Here is a 27,330-nt window from a genome sequence, read left to right as displayed (position 1 = left end):
TCTACACACAGTATTTCCTTTTAGGAAGCTAACAGATTCTGTTTCCAATTCAAATCAGAAGGCTTCCAGCCTCTGCAGCACTGACTCCTACCACCTCTGTAGAGACTATGTGTGCTTTATCTTTGTGTGATTTATTGTATGACACTGAGCAACAGCTGACATTGAGACCTCAATACCATAAACCATTCCTTAGGGTCACATGTCTACATTTATGTAGAGATTCAGAGAGTAAAATTGTCCCTTCAAAAGGAAGGTTTTGTAATTCTGAGTTCAAGTCAACCCAAAAGTCAGTATTAAGAGATCTTCAGGGAGCAAGAAATTTGAGATAAATGGCTCCTATCCAGTACGTTTCTCCTTCTCTCCAAATCTGGGACTCCAGTTCATCTGCAGTTTGTACTACAGCCTCTCAAAGCAGCAAGGGTTCAATTTCGCTTCTAATTTCTATACCATTTACTCAAGCAATAATGCTTATCTATTGCCTCTCTACTGAGAGACTATTAAAGTTCTTCTGTTTGCTGATGAGCAGACTTATTCCCGAGCACCATCCTGGTGCGAGCATCTCTCAGCTTCCTTTCTCAGTCAGAAACCTGTAAACCACAGCTTCCGAAGAGGAAGAAAAGACTGTCTTAACCCAGACTAAAATAAGCTATGTTGATTGACACACATTAAAGTCCTACTGGATATAAGATTGTTGCAGGCTGAACCATGTCAGCTAATCAAGAAAAAACCCAAGATTTTTATCTTTAATTCTAATCATATGAAACTAAGTGTGGTTACTTAAGGTACCTGAAGTAAAGTAAAGTTACTGAGGAAAGTAAAGTTTTAATTTGTTCATTAAAGAGAGCTGGTGAAAAAGTCAGTTAAATAAATGTAAGATGATTCTATTACTTAGACTATTAAAATATAATTTGTTCACAGTTTTGCACTGTAGGGAAGTTACGTTTGCAAGGAAAAATGTGAATTTTGCATGTCTCAATTTTATTAACATTGGAACTACGAATGCACTTTCCAGAAGTAGTGAAGACTTGTTCAAAATTACTTCTTTTAAAATTTTTTTAAAATTTTATTTTTTATTTCCATACTCTTCCATTTTGACAATGAAAGTCTTCCCATACATTGTAATAAACAGGAAAGAGAACTCAGGAAAGTTGCAAAATAGCAAAGCTGATGCTAAAGTGTCTTTCAATAAGGATTTGCTAATTGATTGAAAGAGAAGTGTTTTGCTACAGTTTGCTTGAGTTGAAAGAATCTCGATAAATCCCTAGTGAGTTTTGAAAGTTACTTGACTTCCTTCCTGCTCCTCTGCCTGGATCCTGGCTGTGTAATGTGGTGAGAGGAACCTGGAAGCTCAGCTGCCTATCACAGAGCACGGCCACAGTCTGTCTCTAAGGGCTTTCCAACCTCCTACCCTGGACTAGCCAGAAAACTGCTAAAGGTGAAGATGACAGATCCACCTGCACCCCATCCTCTAGAGCAGCTTTCAGGGAAAGTGCAAAAAAGGTACTCAATTTATGTTTGTGAATGTAATGAAGCCAAATGCGAGGAGATCAGAGTGTAATGGAATTAAATTTCTCCACGAAGCACTACAATGAAATGATAGTCATCTTGGATGAAAATCTTTATTTACTTGCTGCATCCAGACGACGTGAATCCACTTTCCACTGCCCCGCCAAATGGCTGACATAAGTAGTGCTTAGAATAGCTCTCAGGGAACATTAGACAACAGGGTCTTTCTTTTATGTTATTTATTATCTATGTTGGCTGATTTTCAATATTTTCATCATCTTCATAGGGATTATGTTTCCTTCCAGTGTCTTTCACCATCCTTGGGGACTCTTAAACATTTATGCCTGCACTCAACAGGAGAAATTGAAGATATCGTACGTGACTTCAAGCTAAATCCTAGAGTAATGCATTACTAGGGAAATCATGAAATTCTGGCAGATCTGCCAATTTTGGAAACAACAATTTTGGACAACTATGGAAAACCTGTACTTGTAGCAGTCAACAGACAGATATGCACAGTAACATAATAAAGTGTAAGGCAAGTATTTAACAAATCATATAATTGCTTGCACTTCTGGCTTCCGTAGATTGTTATTGGCACATTAGCATTTGGACCCTTGAGTTAAAGGGGAGACTGGTAGTCTTAGCTCATAGATACCACACTTACTTTCCCTCCACCATTCTAAAATTTCAAAAGAGAAATGATAAGGGAAAAACAGAATTATCAGAGAAACCTGGTTTCTAGTATGTAGGTACTCAACACTTTTTCAAGACTATCAGACTGTTTTGATGGCAAGGATTTGGGTTATCCATTAGTTATGTTTCTAAAAATATTTGGCATTATGTATTATCTTATCCATGAGCAGCTCTGCAGGAGGCAGATCAGCATTTACGTTTTTAATTAAGAAATGGCTTTAAAAATAGGTGGTTAACCTGAAGCTGTTACCAGCCTATTAAGAAATATAATATGGAATTTATCACCAGTGAAATATGATGATTACCCAAATATGATATATTTTTCATCACGCTTATTAATTTAAGAAACACACTTAACTCATCATAGTTGAACTCCAGCTTGTAATTTCTTGTGTTACACAACTGAATTTAGTGTTCCATTAAAATACCTAATGACAAAAAGCTGACATTTTCTTTCAAACTCTTTACAACAAACACAATAGCGTAACTGATTCCCTTAGATCATCTAGTGACACTAGCTGTTGCAAACAAAGAATTTGAAAATATAGTCTATTTGTAGCTGATCATGAGGACTCCAAAAGCCCACAGTAACTGTCACATTAATTCAAAATATTTAACTTTATTGCAAATTCATCTCAAGCAACTAAACAAAAGAGATTTTACTTTGTGCTTTGGCTACCCTCTACGCTCTAATGAGAAGAACCCTGTTCTACTCACAGATTGCTCTGACTTCAGCCAAGTCCAGGACAGTTTAAGAACTGTGGGGTCACAGCCGTCTCCCCCTCTTTTCTCCCATACTGAGTCATAAATGACTCCAGTCATTTTAGCCCTGATGCACTGCATTCAGTGGGAATCATCCTATTAACTTCAGTAAGTTCGCATTACAACTTTGAAGTTAAAGAAAAAAAAGTTCCATGTCTTCTTTGACAAATCATCATATAATTAAAAAAATCATTTACATTCTAGTTCTATAAGAAATGGGAAATACAGGAAATTGACCACAATTTGATTTTTTTCTGGTTTTTGGTAGCATTTCTGTCACAGAAAAGGTATCAATTTCCCCTATAATCTATCAGAAACTTAGCAAGGGTGTTCTGCTCTAGCCTTTCTCTGGAGGTTAAATAATGTTTTAAAAGGAGTTTAAGTGTTTCAGGAGTACAAGTATCATGAGAAGTTAAATAACTACTTGTAAATCTGTGCAAAAACTCATTAGTGCTTATTCCATGTATTTAATGTAGCAAAAAAAATATAATCCTGTGGACTAAAAAAAATAATGTGCACTGATGTCATAATTGTAAGGGGGAAAATTAATATTTCAGGATCAGATAACTTTCACATAGTATTTTAGATCTAAATATGTGGCTGATTATGAATGAAATAAAATGGCTTCAAGAAGGTTAGATTTTCAGGTAATTAATTTACATCCTTGCAGAAAGCATTTTTTCAAGGTAGCCTGAAGTGTCTTCTGCTTTTGCCCTTCAACTCCTTGGCTTTCTGGAGTCTATTTAAAGGCAATCATGAAGAAGTTGAATGAACATTCAATTAATATTTTTATTACCTTGTCTTTACCAGCAATCCTTTAAAATTTATTTGCTCAGATTTTGTACTATGCTCCTCTCCCGCATCTCTTACCCTCCACTCTCAGAAGGCTATATCACTTCAATCTTTTTTAAGAGCTGTCAGTTCATATTTTTGCTGCTTGGAAAAGACAATGCCTTGAAAAGTTTATATTGGTTTTATTATTTCATTATTTTAATTTGAAATATGGCCTCTGGTTCATGGTCATAGGTTTAGTAGGATTATCATGCAAGTTCTTGTTTCTATTACCTGGCAACAAAACTTACTTGTTTTGGTGTGAGACCAGTGTCCTGCAGTATCAACTCTTGAGAATATTCCTGAAGCTTACATTGGTAGTTTTTCAATCTTAATTACTCTCCTTGCAAAGCTCATTCTTTGTCAGGAAGTACTGTGAAAATATTTACTTAAAATTTTATGCCATTTACAGAAAATAATTTAAGAATGGTTGTCTCAAAAGAGCACCTGTATTTAGACAAGAAAAAAATCTCAAGTAAGCTGCTATATCTCTTGTCTATTCCAGGTTTACACTGAGTCCTCATCAGAGAAGCAAGGTTCTACTTTTCCACAGGCTTGTCTCACTACAAAACCAAAACAAATTTGTACAATAAACTGTTTGTACTTTATGATAAGATAAAGACCTTTTCCTGAAGGCTTGTTTTGGGGGGAAAATATTTTGCAGTAGTGACAAGTCATTGTGAGCTGTTTGGTTATTTTCCTTCATCTGAACCCAGCTGTAGGGATCTATTTAGATTTACTATAGAATCTAATTAACTCTAAACTTCTTTGAAATAAGAAACTTGTGCTCACACTCTATCAGTTTCGCCAGCAAAATATAGGAAACTAGGAGTTTTCCTGCTTTTAGCCTATGAACCGCCTTTTTACAAGCCAGTTGACATTTGACAGGGAAAATAGGGAGAAAGCTAGTAAGATTATTTTCATACCTGCTAATCCTGTGTGTACATTGTGCGATCTATACTGGTACTGCGCTCAGCACAGAAGACAAAGAACACAATGTTAATGTACTATTTTCCTCGAGCATAAAACACATTTCTTCTCTAACGTCCATTAACCTAGACGGGAAAGAGGAAATGTTTTGCTTTTTGGTGGAAATGCTTCCCTGGGCAGGCATATTTTCTAAAATGATTTGGGTACTGTTCTTGAATACTAATGCACAAAGTCCGGAATCTCTAACTTTGTGATGGTTAGAAGTGATTTCCATGAAGAAATACTGCTGTGGACACTTAACTTTTGAAAATACAACAACGAAACAAACCTCAGAGAAAGTTTTGTGGTTTCTCAAACCCAAAGAGCTTAAATGTGTATGATATATGCTTTTTTGTTTTTGGGCATTCAGCTGTAATACGGTATGCACTCAACATGTTTTTCTAGCATGACGTATTAGAAAAAAAGGCTAACTTGCTATTTTCTATACAGACTGAAAAGCTGCTTAAACAGGATTTGCTCTGATTTGTCTCCGATTAAAACACAATGCAAATAGCTGAAAGTTCTTAAACTATGTAAACAGCAACAGTAAGGGTACTATTAAAAAGTATCTGGCTGTAATTTTAGCTTTTAAAACTCTGTTTTTAATTTTTCCCTACATACCACTGGCAAAAAAGAAAGTTTCTTTATAGGAACAAATGAACAACAATGTAATGGAAATATGAAAAGATATCTATTCATACCTTTTGACTCATATTTTTAGCTTCATTACCTACATCAAGACAACTGCTGCCTAGTAATTCACCATGCCAGTGTTCCCTTTAGTTACTTTGTGTAATAACTTTCTTACTTTAAAACCTAATGAGCAATGAAACTTTTTGTAACTTGCTTACCAGTGTAAATGACCACATGAGCCTTTTTAGCAGACTCTCCAGCTCTCCCTCAGAGAAAGAGGTGATCCCATTGTTCCCCAATTGACAGCACCTTATTCTAAGTGTTTTTCTGTAAGGACTTAATGACAAGGGAGAAGTTTTCAAGTTCAGTCAGACTAGAGAAAAAAAGTTTAAAAAATAAAGTGGCATTTCTCGTATTTTATACTCTCTTTTGGTTGCACAGGGGTATACCTGAACATTTCACTGTTATGCTGACAGTCTTCAAAGACAATGTAGATATTTTTTTTAACAATAAGAATGGTTATGCACAGCTTGAATCTTACAGTTTAGACAGTCTGTGCCAGCAGAATAGGAATGGGATTCTTAAAAACCTTCAGAGAAGTTAGTCTTACAGCATCCAGACTGATGAGCTCTCCTGTCCAGCTCAGTAATGCATGCCGCTTGAGTGGCACATGATTGCCAATAAAGCTATCAAATGTTTGAAGAGCGTTTAACTGGTGATAGGTAAGGTTAAAACCCAGGGTTTCTTTTAAGGGTCATTCCACTTTGTGATCCCTATTTTTACTGACTTCCAGATTACCTGGTCTTGGAAAATAAGTTCCTTGCAGCAGAGATGCAAACTTTTCAATGTGGTCAACAAAACACTTAGGATGTGGGTCAAATAGCTACTAATGCCATGTTACATTCTTCCTTCCATGTTCTGGACTGTAATCCCACTCATTGGCCACATGCACCAATTTTGTAAATACAGTATTATGTTTAAATCCCAGTGAGATTACTTGAGTTATTCAAACATAAATCTTTCTAGGATTGGGGCCTAAGGCTATGCAGTCCCAGGGCAGGAAAACTTTTTAGCTTGTCTTCTACAGGGCCAAGCACACTGTCAGACATAACAAATAAATAATACTGTGGAAATATCATTATCTGAATCACAAGTCTATTTTTGCAAAAATATCATGTTCCCTGGTGGTTGAAATGTTATTCCAGGCTAGATCAATCTTGAATTTGTATTTCAACGTTACATATCATAGTATAGCCAAGTACTATGTAATTCATCCAGTGTATTCCTATTTACCATTAAAAACAACATCATTTTTTTTCAAGAAAAGAATAAAGATTTTACCATTTTCTACCCATGAACATACTGAATATAGCATTAGAACAGAAAAGCTCTACTTAATTTCAAATATTTCCTTACATTTTTATAAGCACTATGATATGCTTTGACCTTCTAATTTTACATTGATAATAGGTACTCTACTGTATTCAGTTGCATATAGTACCTGGAGTTAATTGCTACACATGTTCTTAAGTCATGTTTACATGCATGGGTTATTCCTATAGAGGGATAACCTATCTACTAGATACTAGCTACTATAGACCCAACTAGTAGCCACACCCTTTCCAGATAAGTGAGAACTGCAAAACCCTGTAGGTTTCAGAGTCTTGTTTAAGTGTTTCTCTTCTTGGACTAAAAGAAATTCTGCCTGGGGGTTGATACAGTATCATGTGCTGTTGAAGATGGCTATTCCTTTCCTGCAAGGCAGGATCTGCTATGTCACTGTCACCAACAGCTGTTTGTCAAAATCTGTGAGAAACCTCAAATGGTGGAAATTCTGCTCCACCTCTGAGCAATATGCTTCACAGTCTTTACCATTAGAAAGACTTCCTTTGTGTCTAACCTGAATCTTACCCTTGTAATTAGATGGTAGTAATTACGTTCTATTTTCACACTCCGTTTTGTTCCCTCTTCCTGTCACGTCAAACCTTTGAAATTCTTTATCAAGATCAAGCCTTCAGCAGCAAAAAATAAGGTGGTTAAATGCTAGATCATTCAACTCTCTGGAGTCTTAAGATCGCAGATCAAAAATGTTTTCTCTCTCATCTGCTCGTTTACTTCATTGGGCAGAACTGAAAATATGGGTTTAAGAGCTTAAACTGCTCCAGTCTCTCATCATAATAACTACTGATTTTCCTTGCCTGTACTTAATTTCTAGACACCTTCTTTCCTAATCAGACTGTTATCTCAAATTATTCTTATATAAAATTATTCTGAATTACATGAACTTTTTCATCTTACTCTGGCTACAGGTACCAGCTGGACATTCCTCTCAAGTACCCTGCTTGTTGGTGTTCCTGCTCCCCAGCTACCTGACAATTAACCCCTTGTTTCAGGCATTTAGTCAAGAAGCACCCAACGGGAAAGAAAAGGAACAGGGAAAGGAGATGTGCTTTGTGCTGTGACTCTGGAACCACAAAGCCAAATCTTCAGTGGTGGGATGTAAAAACTAACAATAAAAAAAGCCCCGGCATTACAATAATTGTAATTTTGCCAATCCCTTCCTCTTTCTGGTGGGAAGCATTATCCAGAGAAGACCCATGTGCGGGTTTTCTTCCTGTCCTGGGAGTAATTCTGCAAATCTTCCCATAGATCACCTGTCTCTTTCTGCTTTTCATGTCCTGAACTGAGAACTGGCAGCTCAGCATCTCTGTCTCATACACCATCCAATTTTTCAGCCAAAAATCGCCGCCCCTGCCCATTTGAGGTGGAAGCACTGGCTTGTCATGGAAGAAAAGATCAGTTTAACATTTGGGGATTGTTCAGGTACATACTTTGATTCACTGTCTCTTTCAGGACTGGTCTACTCCTGATTATGTTCCTGATGCAAATGCTCCTGCAAGTCCTTACCCATTTCCATCTATCATGTACTTCTCTCTCCACTTCCCATCACCTTTATTCTAGCCAGACACTATTGTTTAATTGCTCCTTCTGGGACCTGCTTGTTGTTGATTTTTTACCTTCTTTACTCATGGTCCAAACAATGAAACTAGCTGTCAGACCTAGATGGTAGCACTGAACATGTATATGCCCCTTTGATGAAAGTGACTGCTCAGTGAACAGAATGGGAGTGAACTGAGCCCACCAAATCTTCTGGCTCTCAGGTATGTGCTGCTTGCTTCTTGTGGAAGCTACCTCCCGTTTCTTGTGAACTGGTGAACTTCCTGGATTCTGTTTTTAAATATGCTTGTTAATGGAATTATGATTATAGTCAAAACTGTAAAACAAATACAAAATACAGCGCTGTTGGATGTGCAAATGAAAAAAGACAGGGAAAATACAAAGTATACTGGAGGCTTCAGAAAAGTGACTTGCTTGGTTAATAGGACTGAGGCAGCATCACCTAAGACAACACTGCTATTAGCAGTTTGAAAGTTTCTGCACCCTTTGAACCAGTTTGGAGGGAAAAGTTATACCAGCTCTCATTTCATAACAGTGTTTTGCTGTGAATACGTAATCAACCAAAAAAAAATCTAGTTTAAGGATCTAGTAAGACTTAGCAAGGAGAAGGTCTCTTAGCAACAAAACCCCATAACTAATGTGAAGCAGCTGTGGTAATTTTAGAAAATGGCTCAAACTGTTGAAAAGCCATTAGGAAGCTGATATATAGAGAATAAAAAGAACCACTCAACTTTAAAAAGATTTCCCAATATGGAGTGTTATGTTATTTTATAACCAAATCTTAGTCATCCAAAGTTACATGCCACAAAATGCTATTTATGACCATGTGGCTGGACTTTCTACAAGTAGCTGCAATTCCATCACATACCTGAAATTCCCCCTGAAAAAAGAAATTGCCAATGGTTAAGCACATATTCTTCTGCAGTAAAGGTGTGATTGCTATATTTCAGTGAAGCTGATGCCACTTATGGCTTGATTTATTATATGCAGTTGTAATGGGATCCTAAATAATTGGAATCAATTTCTTTAATCCTGTAACTTTCAGTCTCTATTGGAAATAATGAAAGCCATTTGCTTTTGGTAGGCTTTGCATATAGCTGATTGTCAGACTCAAGCTCTTTAGCTTATTTGACTGCATCTTTAATTGGAAGTATCCAGTAGCTTGAAGAATGGCATATTTTAAAAACAGTATCTGGAGCAAAAAAATCAAAGGTGTCAGGAACAAGAAATTTCATTGGTTTACTCTTCAAGCTGCTACTGATTGATGAATTACTAATGATTTTTACTACTTGTATTTATTATTGTACCATGGTCTCAAAACAGCCTCAAACCTTGGGCAGGCAAAAATCGGTCTTAGTTGGTAAGCATGTCAGCTGGCTTCAACTAGGTTCAAGGAGGCTTAAACGCTTTTTTGAATAAAGGCCAAAGGTTGGAAAAATAAAGAATATTATTTAAACAATCTTCATTAGACAGAAACAACTATATAAGCTGAGTTGGATGGGCTTCCAGATACTCAGCAGTCCTAGATAAATGTGGATGGAGCTACATAACTGATCTGTGTGTGCAGTACTGTTGTATGCATCTTGGGCACATCAGACTTACTGTTTTTGAATCTACCCTTGCCATCAGGTCTGACTGCACATAAGGAGACTACTATTCAATCCCTCTCACTTGTGTTGGACAGTTCAATTCCCATTTGATTACATTAAAAATAATTGTACTCGGAGATTTGATCACAGCTAAACCTAATCAAAGGATTGTTGGCAACCTCTATTTGTCAAGCCTTACCTGCTTCCTAGCAGAGACAACTAAAGGGATGTTTTTTGGACAAGCTACCTTATAGAAAACGAAAGGCAAGATATATGCTGTGGCATTAAATTATAGTTATTAGGAAAGCACATATCTAGTCAGCTTTAGAAAACTTAAGTTTTGAGGGAAATAATGGAAAAAACAGCAACACAATTTTAGGACGATCAGATGATAAAAACCACATAAACAGAGCTTCCAGCTCTGATAGCCACTGTGTAAGGACCCCAAAGATTAGTGTTACCTATAAAAAAATGCAAAAGTAAACAAGTTTTCACAAATAAGTAAATTCTTGAAAGCTCACTAAGTTGTTTTTAATATTCCCCAATGAACAACAGGGAAAGCTCCACTTTTTTAGTATCATGTTCATGTCTGCCTTTTTAGATTCTCTGTTTTATAGTGATTGATGTTAAACTGAGGATGGATTGTTTGTTGCAAAACAAGTGATAAAAAACAGCACAGAAAAGACCATACCAAGATTTAAAATCTGGTGGTTTAGGCCACTTCTAATTGGCCTGACTTGTACAGTCTCTTTCATCTGTTAGATTAGATAGTAAGTTTATTAACGTAAAATAAATGAATCAAGATTACCGGACAAATAAAACTAAATCTAGTGAAAGTTATGGGATTGTGATATTTAGTGGCTTTAACTCAAAGTTGGAAGGAAATTGGTTACACTGGCAAAGCTTCACTTTTGGCTCTAAGTCAGCTTAGAAACTAAATGAAGTCAAGTAAAGAAACAAGAGAACATTTTTTCGAGAATGTCCATAAAACTCAAGCTATCAGTATTCACATATCTGAAATAAGAGATGTCTTCAAGACCATTTAGTCATGCAGTTAATTACTTCTTTAAAAAATATCATAAAATACCTATTTTATCACCTGAGTGTTGTAAAATATGCGGTGAACAATTATCAGGCCTAAATCACTGTTATAAAAACTGATTGATTATGTAGAGGACACAATTTGCAATGAAATTTTCTGCAAACGCAAATTGCATAATTCAATTAATGAAATACAGGGAGGGTCATCTGTGATGGGAAGGCAGTAAAGAGGTATAATTTATGTTCAGCTTCTCTTTTATTTAAAAGTTAATTCTATTGTCCAAATTTACTATCAAGAGAAACTTGGTAATTGTTATTAAACTCAATTCCAACTCACTGTTGTTATTTGGTGTAGTTGATAACATTTTATTCACAGTAAAATCAGTTGATTTATTTTTAGTGATCTGTTATATCTGGCAGTGATTGACATAGAAATAGAATTTTTTAAAATTGTTGACAAAGTACAAAAGCTATTGCTCCATATCAAATGTCAGTGCAGTCATCTTTACAACCAAGCCGTGTAGCCAAAGACAATCTGTAGTACTATTTGGAAGCTTCCTGAAATATGTACCTTCTCTTATCACTATCTTTTCTAGGCTGTATTTCTTGCCACCTGGTTTCCATTTCCCTCATCCAGCTCCTACTTTCTTTAAAATCATTCAATCATCTAATTTTTCTCTATGCTTCCTCAAAACCTTCTTTCATTCTACCATCTTTTGCCCTTTCTCCTTCATTACCACATGCATAGAATTTCCAGCCTAAAAAAGCAGACTGCCTTGGATTTTGCTTGTGCTTTGTGCTTGTGTCACTGAGTTTAGTCATCCGTCTTTTCTCTTACCAATATAAAGAATTATCATGAAGCTACAAAAACTGCCGCATGTGTTAAAGCCAAGTCAGTATCCACATTTTTTGAAAAGTCAGGCTCTTTGGAACATATTCAGCAAAACACTTAGAGTCCTCAAGAAGACAATCTGCAAGTGCCTTGAAGCCCACTTCTGTGATATACAATACTAAATCATAGCAACCAGTCCTTAAACTGATATCCTTTCACAGACAGGAAACCATCACAGGATGAAACTGTCATACTTGGCTGCTAATTAGCTAACTTTTGGAGTAGTGTAATTTGAGAGTAATAATAGAATAAGAGGTCTCTTTCAGTACTCCTGAGTGATGCATTGACTTGAAGTTGTGCCACTGGCCTCACCACGTGCTTTGGAAATGTATTCAGAACAGTCTTGTTGAGAACCAATACTGTGTTAATATCATACTAATGAATTATTTATTTATAGTAAGTGTACAAGATCCCCAACTCAAAACCCAGAGTCCTTATTCATCCATGGGTTCAAACTTCATAGGATTTTTATGTGACAATATCCTTACCATGTATCAGGGATCTTATTCTCTATGATGTGGTCCTTCTATATTAACCTAGTATGTCACATAACTGGGATATTCTCTTTAGATGTCTAATTTAAGAGGCCAGTCTCCCTTATGCTCATTTGACAGATTTAGGCTCTTCCCAAATTTAACTGTGGGACAATAAATTAGGCTCCTGCTTTGAATGACTATCTGGAAAAAAACTATGCTCATCTGCAAATAAAAAGGAGGGTCTAGTAACTGGTGTAAATATCAACCTTAATCTTTACTCTGGTCTTGTAACGATATGTTATGCAAAATATTCAGAAGATTTAAATGGTATTTACTTTCCATTGATGTGTCTGCAAGACCATATTACATGCCTGAATTGTCTCTATGGACAGGGGGTCTGGGGCTTTTTTCCTAATACCAGCAAGGGAACACCTGGGTGGACGACAAACTGAACATCCTTAACACCATCTTAATGTTTAAACCAATTCCTCAATTTTGATGACTCAGAGTGAGACTTTCAAGATGGCTTTTCTTTAACTAAAACTACAAAATATATCATGACAAGGAGTACTTTAATGAATTTATCCAGTTGACTTTCAACTGTGTTTTAATATGCTACTAATATGTCTTAATTTGTGGACGGAGAAAATTATGAGACCTTAAGTCAAATGGGAGAGAGGATAAGCGCTCCAAACTGACAATTTGATTAATATGAATTAGTACAAGTCTAGTTTAGTACTTCATTAGTTCATGTCAGCAATGATAAAACCCAGCATTAATGATGATACTGAAATGTTGAACTTTTAAAGTTCTAACTCAAGTATTCTTGTACATGCTGCAAAACAGCTTTGTTGAACCTCAAATACTAGCTGTAGTGTTAGACAAAGAGGGAATGTAAAAGAATAAAACTGGAAAGAATGAAGACAGTTTAGTTGGGATTTATATCTGTAAGTTGAGTAAGGTTTTCAGAAACCTTGATGATATTATCATTCTTAGTTTTTAGTGAAAAAACTCATTAGTTTTGGTAAGCTGGTACCAGATCTATGTGCTGTAATCATATATATGGGTCTTTGAAAAAGAGTGAACTCCCTCAATGACTGCTGTGGGAATTATCCCAAGGACTGAAAGAAAAAGTTCAGCATATGAGAGTATTGGTCCCAAGTCCATAGTTCTTGTGAAGAGAAAATTCCTATCACCAAATCCTGATGGCATCACATTTAGGGAGAAACATAAGGAGCAATCAATCAAATAATTACAGCTTAGATTATGAGGTGGTCTCTGTGTCAAGACTAATACTCTAAAATGGATCTGTTGGCACAGTGGCAACAATTACAGAATAGTGTGTAGGAGGTAAGAAGCTTCTTTATTGCTTTCACATATTAAGATACATAGGGTGACAGTTTGAGAATCCAAGCTGATTTATAAAGAAATTCAACTCTGGACTATTAGTCTAACAGGATGATAAGAGTGTGGAAGACAATGGCAAACTATGTACATGCGAGAAATACATGTGAGGATTACTATGGCAGTAGTTGGATTTCCATGTTGACAGTGTCAGTATTAATCTTTTCATCATGACTATGCTGGGTCTGAATGTTGGAGAGTCATTCAAATGCAGACATCAGTCAGAGAGATGGCTCACAAAGGATTAAATGAGAGAAAAAAAATGTGTCCCATAAAAATTGCACTGGAAAGAAGCTAAGCCTGCCACGTTCCTTGGGGATAGAGAGCTCCCAATACCACACAGGTATTATAATTTCTTGATTTCCATCTTATAGAACCCTTCTGAGGACACGTTGTCAACACGTGTCCACACAGTCCCACCACTGACACTGAAGGTCACTGATAAGAATGACCAAATGTAAGCATTGATTTCCTGAGGAGATGTAATAATAATGATTTGTCCTTTTTGCCCAGGACTCAGTTCCTGTAATTGGCGCTACAGGGAGTGACTGCTTGCATCTTTACAGGGTTTGGCTCAAGCCACTGTTTCTCTGCGGGGCCACAGGGATGTCACTTGTATGACTCTCCTAGTAAGGACTGGTACAATACTATACAAAAATCTAGAGCCTGATTGAATAGTGTGTACACATATGTGGGGAGCTTCAAATTTATCTAGTATGGAAGCTGTAATCAACACATTTGCAGGTTTATCTCCAAGTTCTCGTGTCATTGCTCTTCAGCCTGTTAAAGTGCTGTAAATAAAGTGAATGTGAACAGCAGAATAACTGATGTATAAAAAATCTAATTCTGTTGCAACAAAGATATAAACCCCTGATTTCAGTGGGTGGATCCTTAATTCTGATTTGATTATAAGGGAATAATCTCCTGTTCTTGGAGACAACTTCAGCTCAAAATCTGAAGAGCTAAAATTCAGAGTTTATTGCCGACTTTTCTGCATGCAGGTTTATTTTATGAGGGACATATTTTCATTTTTTGCAAAACGCTTTTTCTTATGTGCTACTGTACTAACTATTTAAAGTAAATCCATGTTATATATGGAGCCACTTTAGAGTGGTGGGATGTTTTTTTTTTTAGATTGGGGCACTATTACATTACTTGGTATAACAAAAATAAACCAAAGGTTTTTCTTCCGGGAACCAACTTTGCTATGCTTAGAGATGTATAAAGGGATAGCCTCAGGCTTTTATGATGTAGAAGTAAAAATTAATAGCTAAGTGGTATGTTATACTTTGTCTAAAAAAGCTCATTTAATTTTATGGCATGGGGTTTGCATCTGTTTTCTTTTTTCCAAAGATATTTTACAAAGGTTTGGGCCACAGCTTTCAAAGTCACTTATATAACACAAAAAAGACTTTAAAAACACGTAAAGAGCTATTGTAGAAAAAGAATAATGAATTTCCTCATGTTCTCCAGTAAGTATCCTGTATGTTATTGGGAGATCCTTCATCATAGAGGGTGGTCCGCTGGTAATGTACAAAAAAAGGATAGTGTACAAAAATTAAATTATTATCTGACCCCACATCATTATATGCCACATAACTAATTAAAGCACACTTTAACAATGTACTCTTAATGTGCCGTCTGTTACTTGCATGACTCACTCATCTTTCACAAAGAATAAGTGATTTGTATTAGATGAGAGTTGCTAAGGATGTTTTTGGGGCTAGCAATTGCTGTCATTGCTATGTTAAATCACAGGCCCAAGCCTGGGACAGAAAGAGACAGGCTTATCATGAGCCAGGAAAACAGCACCACAGGACTGATAGCTCTGACTTAGGGCCTTGTTTAAAAAGTTATGACTCAGTGCAAGCAGCCAAGGATCCTTAGCCTTCCTCAGTTCACTCCAAAGCAGCCATTAAGAGCCCTAATGTTCAGGTTGCGTGCCTCACTCTGATTATTTTTGGGAAGTTGATCACAGCAAGCCTTTTTTTTCCTAATAAGCATTCATCTTCATTTACTGGATGAAGGGAGCTCTCAGTGAAAGCTCTATACATGGGACAGGATAATGGTAATTTCTGCCAAGCTCTGTAACTGTATGGGTGCATGGACTGTGAGCTTCTCTTTTCTTTCTTTGAGTAGTAAAGTAAAAAGCACATATCATAAGAGCTCTCCTGTATACAAATACAAGCAAATTATACATATGGATAATAATTTGTGAGAGGACGGAGGTCTTTGGTCTAAATCTGCAATTAGTGCTGCTAAAACTCTATCACAGAAGTACATAGAATATATAAGAAAGAGTTATGCAGCAATACGAAAGCTTTAGAAACTGCAGAAGATTAATTTCTTTTTCTGTTGGCACTCTTTTCCATACTGCCTCATTCTTACAGCCGGACTTCTTTAGCAGCATGCATTCAATTTGGCAAGGCATGCAGGCAAAACATACATTATATTTAACACATTGCAAAAGTGACCTTAGATAACTTGTGTGTGCTTAAGAATGTTATTATTTAAAACTCTAGGAGTGCTAGTGCTCCTTGGAAATTGTGAGAATGAGTTTTATTTTCCTCATTTGCCATGAAGTCTTGATTTCCAATTCAACAGTACTGTGAGATATCTGGATTTAAAAGTTTACTAGTCTAGGACTGAATGTTGGCTATCTGAGCATCAAGCCAGCGTAATTTTGAGAGAAAGAGGTAATAGATGAGGAGATAAAAATTCCATTTTTCAAGGAAGTAAGAAAGTTTTTCTGAAGTTATTCAATTCCATTAGCCCTAAAAGGATATTTTAGGAGATAGGTGGCAAGTACAGCAGTCAGAGAAACAAGGCCGACATTGTGAGTACACCATTTAGCACATCTCGTATAAGCAGATACCTATTTATTTATGTGTGAGAATATGTAGCTATTCTAAAGCAAAAGCAAATGGATTGTCAAGATGATTATAGTGTTAACCACAGAGAAGTTGATGAATAAATTTACTCAAATTGTAAATATTTCCCTAACTCTGTCGCTCAAGACTATGAGTCACCAAATGGTCCATACACATTTAAATAATAGGACATGATATGTCAGAGAAGATGGTACTGTTTGAAGGACAAAAATCTGAGGCATTAGGCACACTGACATCTGCCAGCCTGACTGTGAAAATATTAAAAAAGTTTAATGGTATGAATAAGGACCCAATTGGTACTGAGATCCTGCTGAATCTGTAATTAAAGTTCATTCAGATTTCTAGCAAGTCATTTACTAATACAAAATGTCTCCTGTTCAGAAGAAAGTAAGCTCTCTGAGTTCTCTGACATGCAAAACAATGTCAATAAATGTAATCTCCCCATCTCTCATCACCCACCTGCAAACGAACCCACTCACTCTAGAAACTTGAGGAGTCCAACTAGTTAAAACATGAAAACAGTCGTTTCAACATAGGGACAGGAGCTACCATTTTTAAAAGGAAACATCTTTGTTTCATTCTATAGAAATTTGCAAGTTTTTCTTACATTTTTTCCCCCCAGAAATAAGGTTTGTGGTTTTATTTTTCTGCCTACTATTTTCTTCTCCCTCTTTCCCATTTTTCCATTTTTGCCATGGAAAATAAGCTCAAGAGAGGAAATAAAGAAAGGTTCTCACAAAAGGGGAAAGTACCATAGCTAAAAATGATTTTTCCCTTCCATGTCTGTTGCATAGTTTATGTATGCTCTTCTTACAAAAATAGAAGGAGGGGACAGGAAACTTTCACAAGACATCTAATTATATGAAGGATATAACTTTCTCATAAAAAAAAAAAAAAACAGAAAGAAAACAAAAAAACCTTGTGAATTTTGACTACTTGCAATACTTACATTCCTGGCCCCATTGTCAGTCTTGTCTTTCTTTTGCCCATGGTCAATGTCTTTATATTATGCCCTTCTCTCCCTATTTCTAGTATGGGTCTTTACTTTTTCATTTTTCACTGGAGGTGTCCATACAGATGCTATAAGCTGGATCAGAACCTCCCCCCAAGCTTGGTTCTGCCTGGCTCTGCAAGGTGGTCTTAGACCACAGTGTGAACTAGGTTTCTTTCAGGTAAAATGAATTCTGGAAGACGCACTAGCTCCAAATGGGTAGTCAGAGAAAACAATGAGCCCTGAGCCATATAAAGTAATAGAAAATCCTGAAACGCATATATTACCTGCATCAAACCCTCTGTAGCAACTCTTGTACTCTACAGATCTGCTCCAACAGTGTTGTGCTACTTGCTAAGTTACCCAAATGTAATCTCTTAAAATGGGATAATAACCACTCTCTAGATAGTGTCTCCTAAATCCACCTCTGCTCTCCCTCTGCTCAGCACTAAAATCTAAATTTGTCCAGTGAAGCAGAGAACAGGACTGGTGTTTGATGCAGTCTTGTAGTTTTCACAGACTTCCCTCCTGCCAACATCTTTTCCTTGATATAAAAAAAATTGTGGAATGGTCTGCAAGTGTGCAATCTGAAGACATCACACTCTTCCTGCCATGTGATGAGTTTCTTAATATCTGTTATTGGTTATCATATGAGTCCATGCTGGCTAATTGCAAAACCAGAGAAAAATACTCAGCCCAATGCTGGTGCTAAAAAAAGTATGGGCCTGTACTTTGTGCTGTTGTGTACCCAACTGCTCTTGGCATTTTTTCCTTTAGCCACATAGATAGATTCTGCTTTACTGAACTTCCATTTCTGTAAGTGCAGGTGATGGCAGAGATTATGTTAATAGGACGTAACCATAAACAAGGAATTCCAAAATAAATTTGTAGTATTTTTTGCTTGCAGTTCTCTACATGTGTTTTGTCTCATTCAGTGTTTTTTCCGCTACATCTTTCAGAAAGTTACAAGATTGAAAGACCAAACTGATATGAACTTGTTGGAAAAATGCATTGTGAATTTCTGGCCACAAGCCAGAATGTCATAGTTCAGCAAAAACTGTGGGGAGGAGAAAGAGGAAAGAAAATAGGACTGAAAGATCTTCTCATTAATTTTACCAAGACTCCTTTAGGAGGAGCCTATGATGGATAATAGAAAAAACATACAGCAGTAACCCTCCAGGAACAGTAACATTATAAAAGTTATGTGTACTGTGTTACACAAAAACTGATGGAAATTAAACAAATGTTTCAGGTCAGTGTTTGGTGTGAAACAAGAAGGCATGAAATCATGGTCACTTTTCAACATGTTCTTAAACTGGATACTAAATAGGTTAGATGAATTGGAAGACATGACTTTGGATGATCTAGAGTTAAACTCCGTAGCCCACTGACAACACTGTACAAGTGTCAGACATGCTTGAATAAATGATGGTACTCATCATTACACTGGATATGGGTCAATTCAGACTCATAAATGCCAGGATGACAAAGCAGATGAATCTCGGTAAAGTAATAAACAGTTACAGTGTTGAAATGCAGCCATGGTGAAGTTGTGAGCAAATTCTTACATACATTTAGCAGCATCAGGTGCCAATGGCTCCTCATGAACTGTGAGAAGCTGCATTAGAGAAGGCTGAAGAAAGAAGAGAAGGGCATTTTCTGAATGATGAAAGATGTAAAATGGAATGATTTGGGATGGTGCAATGGGAACAGGATTTAAAAGTCAATGTACAGGGCTGGTTACACCCGAAAAGAATAAGATGGTGAGATACTGCTGAAGACAAAGAGGCTAGAATGCAAACCACAAGCCTATATGAGCACAGCCAAGGTCAGTTTGATGCAAGAATCAACCACTATTTAGACTGGGGTTTATTATAAAGTGCTTTGTCCAAGTTGGGCTTAATGGAAGAAATTGTCCTCGATGAGAATAACCAGCAATACTGTACTCCAAAGATCTGACAGAATGCACTAAGATTAAAAGACATAATTAATTTAGTTGGTAAGTTGATGTGTATTTGAAACTCTGTAAGAACATAATCTTGATTCTTGCTGTTTTTTACCGTTTCGGGGAAGTAACAAGTGCAGGGCATTACAAATAACCAGATTCTAGCATCTGCCAGCTGTAAGTAATTGTTAGACTACACAGAGACGTATTTTATGCATCATTGGTCAGTAAGACACTGATGGGCAGACTTCTTCCAGGCCCTTTGGTTCACAGTTATTATGGAGAAGCATTCTAGCCTAATGTGGGTGCTTTACTCTTCAGCTTTCTAGCCTTCCCTCTTCTGTTCCTGAATTTTCTTCATGCCTGCTTTCTTTCCCTGCTTTCCTGACAAAAGTGTTGTTATTCACATCAACCACATTATGAACTGCTTGGACAATCTTCAAAATGTGGCAGAACTGGTCTCCTTTGGAGCATAGACCACAGAATAACTCTAAGCAGGTTCTGCATCAGACATCTAAAGAACTTACTGCTGAAGTTCACAGATATATTATCAGACTGTTTAGCAAAATGCGGCTGTCTTTCATCCCAGCAAAGGAGACATGGGTGGATATATGCAAGTTTTAGGGAAGTCCCTGGGGGTTTCTGTTTTAATCTGTTCTGATAGTGATGCAGGAAAGACATGAGCTACATAGTGTATATAACAGATGTTTAATTGCATCTGGGGAAACATTCATTAAGGGTATCATTCACACCATACTTTACCTGTTCCTCTGGTGTACACCTGTGTCTTAGTAGTGCACGTGGTGGTAATGTGAGAAACTCTCACTACCAGCCTTTTAAATTTTATTATGCCCTCTTTTTTAAAATGTGCTAAATTAGATACAGAAACAAAGAAACACACCTAAATAAACAAAGGAACATAAGGAATATGAGCAATGCCACACTGCCAGAAAGAGCAGGTGGAAATGTAAGTTTAAGGGCCATTAAAGCACTGCAAAATTTTTCAGTGTGTCACAATTACACGAACACCTGGGTCAAATAAATTAGGACTAATCCATTGGGGGTGTTCTTTACAGTCTACTCTGGCCCCAGAATGGCTTGACCCTAACCTGTAATTCTGAACCAAAAAAGAACAAATTACAAGAAAAGCTTACCAGTTCAGGTGGCTGTTGTCATTGCTTTGCAATAGACTACAGAGGAGACAAGACTACGTATAAGGAAATGTCTCTATGGGCCTTAGAGCGGAAGTTCAATATGTATATGTGTTTGGCTAGGGTGTGAAGCTTAATAAAGGGCCTATCTCTGATTGCTACTTAATTTCAATGATAATGAAGGCAGCACTGATGTACAACTAAAGATACGTTTGGGTATGAGAGCTATTTTCTGAAAATTGTTCAAATACTAGATCAAGTTTCCTGATTTCCAAAGACTGAGAAGACATTCTGGTCAAGCAATATGTCTGTAGCTTTAAGGTAAAGTCCACAGGAACACCCCTTTTCCTTTGCTCCTTGGAAGGGAAAAGGAACCAGTAGATATAAACAACCCTGGAAAGCAGTGAAAGTTGAGGGCTTTCTATTAATGTACTTCATATACTAGTCCCACCAGCAGGAACATTGTAACCTCCAATTTTCTTGCTAAGCACTGGCTGACACTTCTATTTTGGGTTCCTTTACCTTCATTTTATCCACCATGGCAGTGGAGTAGACTTCCCTTTGACCTAAAAGATAGTCAGATAAAGGTCAGAAACCATTTTCCACTCTTCACAATTCTGCTAAAAATACTGTTTTCCTCTCTAGAAAAGCAATGATTAGTTAAGAAAACAGACAATCACCTCTGTACATTTCTCCCATGGCAAGGCTTCCTGCCAAGAGATTTTCACTGTTGCAGAGATAATTTTTAAAGGGCACAAAGTTTGATTTAGTTAAAGGATTAATAATGGTTTAGAAGTAAAAAACAAATCTCACAGTGGCTATATGTATATTAAATGTACTCTAATATCCTGATGTACTGGGTAATAACAGCTTCAACAACTATAGTATTAATACAATAGCTACCATCCTAGCACACACACACAGACACACACACAAATTAATCTTACCTAAAATAATAAAAAAGCCAAAGCAAACCAGTTTCAAATCTTCTGTGAATTCAGAAAGCAGAAGCATATTGACAGCTAAGCATGAAATGGTGCTTTCTTTGTTGAATAGTATGAAACAGCCTTAACAAACAAATACATGAATGCCTGAAAACACGTTGAACCTCATTTACAAAGTTCTAATATATCTAAGGAAATTTGAAGAACATAAATTCAACCTTTTTAATAACTATGTCAGCATTTAAAACAAAGGACCTATTAAAACAAGAGTTCCTCCTTTTTACAATGGTTCTCCTCCCTGTTAGATTTAGGCAGTAATATCTCTACTTCTGAAAACAGACAATCTAAAATTTATTATCCTAATCTACATGGAAGGAGTCCTAATACCACAAACAAACTGAATTGTAGTACTTTGAGGACATTGATGAATGGCAGTTGAAATGAAAGAAAGAAGACTGTACCAAGTGAAACAGTATTAACATGTTCTTCACTTCAAGGAATAAAAGAGCTGTTCTTAGCAGGATGTGATTTTTATCTCTTTAGAAAGTCCAGAATGAGTTTCGCTAAAATGCGGGCAAGGTCATAGGATGACCCATCCCCTTGAACAGAAGCAGAAACCAAAGTCAAATAAACCTTATTTCAAAACACAATCCTTTGAAGACTGGTGTTTATGCAGGGATGAACAGTTGAAGACGAGCTTAGGGATCACAAACTGAATCCGTAAAGGGTCTAAATGGTACAGCAGGAATCTAAACCCTGCATTTATCTAATGTGAAGTCTTTCAGAATTTCATACAATTACAGGTAGAAATCTACCAGTTTTTACTGGAAATACGAAGAAACATCCAAGTCCTGGTCTAAAAAGTTGCCCATGTCATATCTCCAGTAGCAGTCTTAAATGTGGTGTTGTTAGGCTTATCTTGCCAGTAGAAGACAAATCTATTTTGATTTCTCAAGAATATTTGTCTAGATCATAACTGACATGCTTTTGCATCAGTTTATATTTTCATGAAGATTTATAATTACCAAAATTTAGACAATGACTATATTTACATGTGTTGGGTACGTACAACAAATGAATCTGAACTAGAATACAGACACTTGTAGAATGCAGAAGACTGTACATTAGCTTTATAAGCTTTACTTCAAGGTTAAAAGAAAATGTTTTCAAGGCACAGGATTTCAATGTGATCCATATGTAGAAAGTCTTGCAAGATTAGAAATTGAAACAATGTTAGAATAGGGAACTACACGTAAAAGGACAGTTTTACATAAAATGGCATTGTAATGCCATTGAATCTGCTGTGATTTTGGAATTTGCACAGGAATATTTTATTGTAAATTAGACAGAATTTCCATTTTAACTTTGATGCATGAATCAATTTGTGTGTACTTTTGCACTTTCCTAAGAAAACAGCTAGGTTTTGTTAGGTAGAATCCAACATAAAGTCAGCTGAGAAACCTTATGAAGTGGGCACATTTAATCTGAAGGAGTTTCCCAGTAAAAACTTGACTCTAAATACTTGGCATAGTGTTCCAGGAATAAACCAACAAAGATAAATGAATTTGCATAAAATTTAGTGCAGATAACAGACATGCTGCTCATCTTTTGCACAGTTTCCCTGCTACTGTTGTTTCTGGTAGCTTTCTTTATAGGGGTTGAATCTAGAAAGAAAAGTAAATTCTGACTCATATTACTCAACAACAGTGACATTTTCTACAAGACCCAGTGTTAGTAAAGAGCAATCAAGACCATCTCATTCAAAACATGCCTTTTGTTTTAGCTATGAATAGAGACGCTAGGCTATCTATGAGAGGTCTGCCACATGTCAGTTGTTTCCATTATTTTAAATAGAAACTCAGGCTTCTTGGAAGGCATTAAAAGTTTCAGCAACCTAGAGCTGGAATTGTAGAGCAAAACATCTTAATGTTTTGTTAACAAACAGCTTTTGGCAATAGCACATCCTTTGATCCCAGTGTTTGCAGCTGGGAGGTTACTCACGTTGACTGTGGAATGGTCAGATGGCAGGAAAAAGATTAAGGCAAGAACAGAAAAGACACTGCAGAGTTTTAAATCCAGTGGATTTGACTTGAAAAGTAACTTGCAAACGTAGAGACCAACTCCTTAGCTGCTATTGCCTCTGAGCAAACCATCAGCTGACAGAACAGTCCATCACTTACTTCTGCAAATTGTGCATATACAGTAAGTTCATGTTTTAGTCTGTGTTCACTGAGTGTTTAGTTCTAGTGGGGGAAGGGAGGGAATTTTGAGAGTTTTTGGCAAGGGTCAAATGAATTTTCTTTTTCTGAGCAGACTCTTATGTCTATTTGTTTTGGCCAGACCAGATGAGATACTGAACGAAGCAGACCTCGGTTGGATCGCTTGGTTACAACGGGTACCAAATGTGAAAACCCAAACAAATGAAGACCCCTATGAAATATTGGTGCAAGTCCCACCAAATTGAAAGTTTCAAAAATATAGACAGAAGGTTTAATATCTGAGTCTAAACAACTTGATGTTTTAACATCTTTTCAGTTGTTTCAGCAAAGAAGACTAGTTACGAAATCGGAGGACACAAATTTCAGGAACTACATGCTCCCGTGCAGAACTGAAACATTTCTGATGGGTATGAAAAATGATGAAAATGCAGAAGGTGGGACCTTAGTTTAAGGCCAAAGGGCCAACCTTACTATGGAGATAAAGAGAGATTGGGGAGAGCATGTGAGGTAGGGTGCTGTCAAGTGGGAGGGACAGGGAGAGGAAACAAGGGACTGAGCAACAATTTCTGAAATGAGTGAGGAAGAAGGGCATTAGAGTAGGAGAAATTTGAAGCCAAGATATGTTAATACAGGAAATTCACATAGGACCTGAAAAAAACTGGTGGTAGGAACAAAGCTGTGTTAATTTAAAATGGATACCCACGATGAGGAAATTGTTTTGTCACAAACACCAAAACCCAGACCAAACCAACAGGAGAGCACTGGACAGTGGCATGGGAGTTGGCATAGATTTTGACTGCCTGGAAAAAAAGATGTTCTTGCCTACCCTACTGTTCTTGTTTTTTAAGAAAGCCTTTCTAGGACTATTCTACAGCAAGGCACACAGCCTTTTCTTTTGCTATAATAGTAATGATAGTGCCTGAGAGTGGGCCACAGTTTATACAGTATACAGTGAGTATAAGTTTAAATAATTTGCAATGAAATGCAGACTCACTCATGTGTTTCCTAGTTGCCAATATACTCAAAGCAATGGATCAAAAAAATCAGGTGGCTGCTGGTAACTGCTGTGAAGTCTACTATGAAGTCTGTCAAGTTATAACTGTTAAATTATAAATGCACCAATGGAATATGATTATTAACACATTGTTTAATGGATAATAAAAATGTTGGTACTCCCAGAAACTATTGTGAAACTTAATGGAGACTTGCAGATATTTAAAGAGTGTCTAGAAAAAAAATGCTGGTAAAACCAGTTTCCTGTTTTATATGCATACACCTGTGAATTTATTTATTATTTTGGCTGTTGCGTTTAATATTTGCAAAGGCTACAGTTTTAGTTTAAATGAGAGTTAAGTGTTCTTGCAGCTCTTGTAGCCAGATGTTTAGGTACGAAGTTATCTACAGGAATAAGTCATTGTAACTTGAAAGGGGTAAAATGAGAGGGATGAAGAGAACTAAATGACCGAGATCAGTCATAAAGAAGACTTTACCTCGTCTCTTGCTCCTTTTCCATTCCACCATGGCCATCCCTAAGTTATGTTTCCTAAACTGTGGAGTAGTCCCTTGCAGCCAGTTGCAGGCACTTAGGAGAAAGAGTGCAACCATGTCTCCCAAAGGAATTACACTGTCACTGCTTCTGAATGAAGAGCTGCAAAGAGGAAAGTAATTATCTGACCTCCATGTCCGTGCTGGCTGTGGCAAGAAAGAACAGATCTGAAATGCATCCAGGAAGATTAATTCTCAATCACTAGGTAGTGAGTTTGGGGTAGTTAATCACCAAAAAAGATTGTCTGGGGAAATTTGGGTATCCCAGCTCTGGAGGGTCTTTAGGTACAAGCCGAACAAACATTTTCAGGAATAACTCAGCTAAAGCTGATCATATCCTGCGGCAAGAAATAGACCAGATGACTTAAGTCCCCTTCCCAGTCTATTTTTCTGTGGCTGTAACTCCTCTGACTCGTCCCTTGTACAGAGAATAGCTGTTGTAGTACTGTCTAAAAGCAATAGTACCCAATTTCCCATTGCTGAAGAGGCTGATCATTCCTTATTCTAGTCAATGGAACAAGACCAGAAACTGGTTTTTTTATTTCATCTGTGTACATGAATCCCACTAACAGCAGTAACTTCCAGCAGAACTTCATGCGTCTGCCAAGGGACAAGCATGGGTCTCTAAGTATTTTTTACATTAATGTATTTTCACACAGTATTTTCCCCCCAAACTGAGACAGTAAAAAACCCAATAGATACAAATAATAATGTTTGTTCAGAAAGGCAGGCAATAAACCTTTTACAAACAATGTCACTGTAACCCTTAAATAGTAATTGTACTGCCTAAGGCATCTGATAAAGGATTCTAGTGTTCTTGCTATATTGTGTCAGGCAGATGCATCAATCAAACTCCATAATGGACTAAATTGGGAAATAGGGTACTGGGAATAAACAGTTCTAAAAAGAGGTGAAACTTTGTGACAAGCAGCCTTAACAGACCAATCTTGATTCTAAACATAGAAGCAATTTTAGGGCTTCTCTGGAGGCAAAGGACAATTATTGCCTAAACAAATAAACTAGTGTCTCAGTACCTCAGGCATTCACTAAAGTTAGTTTGAAACACAGTTTAGAGGTCTGACTAGTGGAGTTTCAGGGACGTTGTAGCTTGACCCATTAACTTTCATTGAACTGTATATGGACATCCTTTTAGATAATCCATAAACTAAACTGGAAGAGAATGAGAAAACCGGAATGTGTTATGATTTTAGCACCAATTCTGCTGCCAACAAAAATAACTTGGTCTTAACTAAGATTGAATATATGTCAGGCTCTGAATTTGAATCCGCATGAACACTGCACACTTAAGGTTCTAAAGTTCAATAAAAGACCTGAACTTCGGCTTCTATTTGGAGTGTTTATTTAAATCTGTATGGCAAGCTGGCAGCAAAGTTGACTGTTTAAAAAAAAGAAAGAAGGGCTTATCTGGCCATTTATACTGTATTGTGCTGAGTGCCTCAGTGCCTTGTAGGTGAGCATGGAATCCAGTGCCTACAGATTCGTGCTTGCATTCATACTTGCACTGTGTACTGAATGGTATCATACTACAACAGAGGAAAAAAAGAGTTTCCCTTTTATTTTATTTGCTCTCTTTTTTCTTTCTGGTTTGGTTTTTATTTTCTTACTAGCATTGCTCGGACACTTCAGATCTACATCTCCCTACTGCTCGTTCTTCCTGTGTATCTGATCATACTTTCTCTGTGATTATTTTGACAGCATAAAATATATTAACATGACTAGGCTGAGGGGACATCATTTATAGGAACGAGCACTCCTTCTGTACACATTCCTGTTGGATTTCCATTGACTGAGTACACCTGTTGTTCTTTAAATAAAAAAAAGGGGGAAAAATTAAATGCTGCTGCTTTTATTTTTTCAACTCTAGGA

The sequence above is a fragment of the Gavia stellata genome, chromosome 5, assembly GCF_030936135.1.
Source record: "Gavia stellata isolate bGavSte3 chromosome 5, bGavSte3.hap2, whole genome shotgun sequence".
NCBI classification, from domain to species: Eukaryota; Metazoa; Chordata; class Aves; order Gaviiformes; family Gaviidae; genus Gavia; species Gavia stellata.
The sequence above is the reverse complement of the archived record's forward strand: the minus strand, read 5'-3'. Positions refer to the sequence as shown.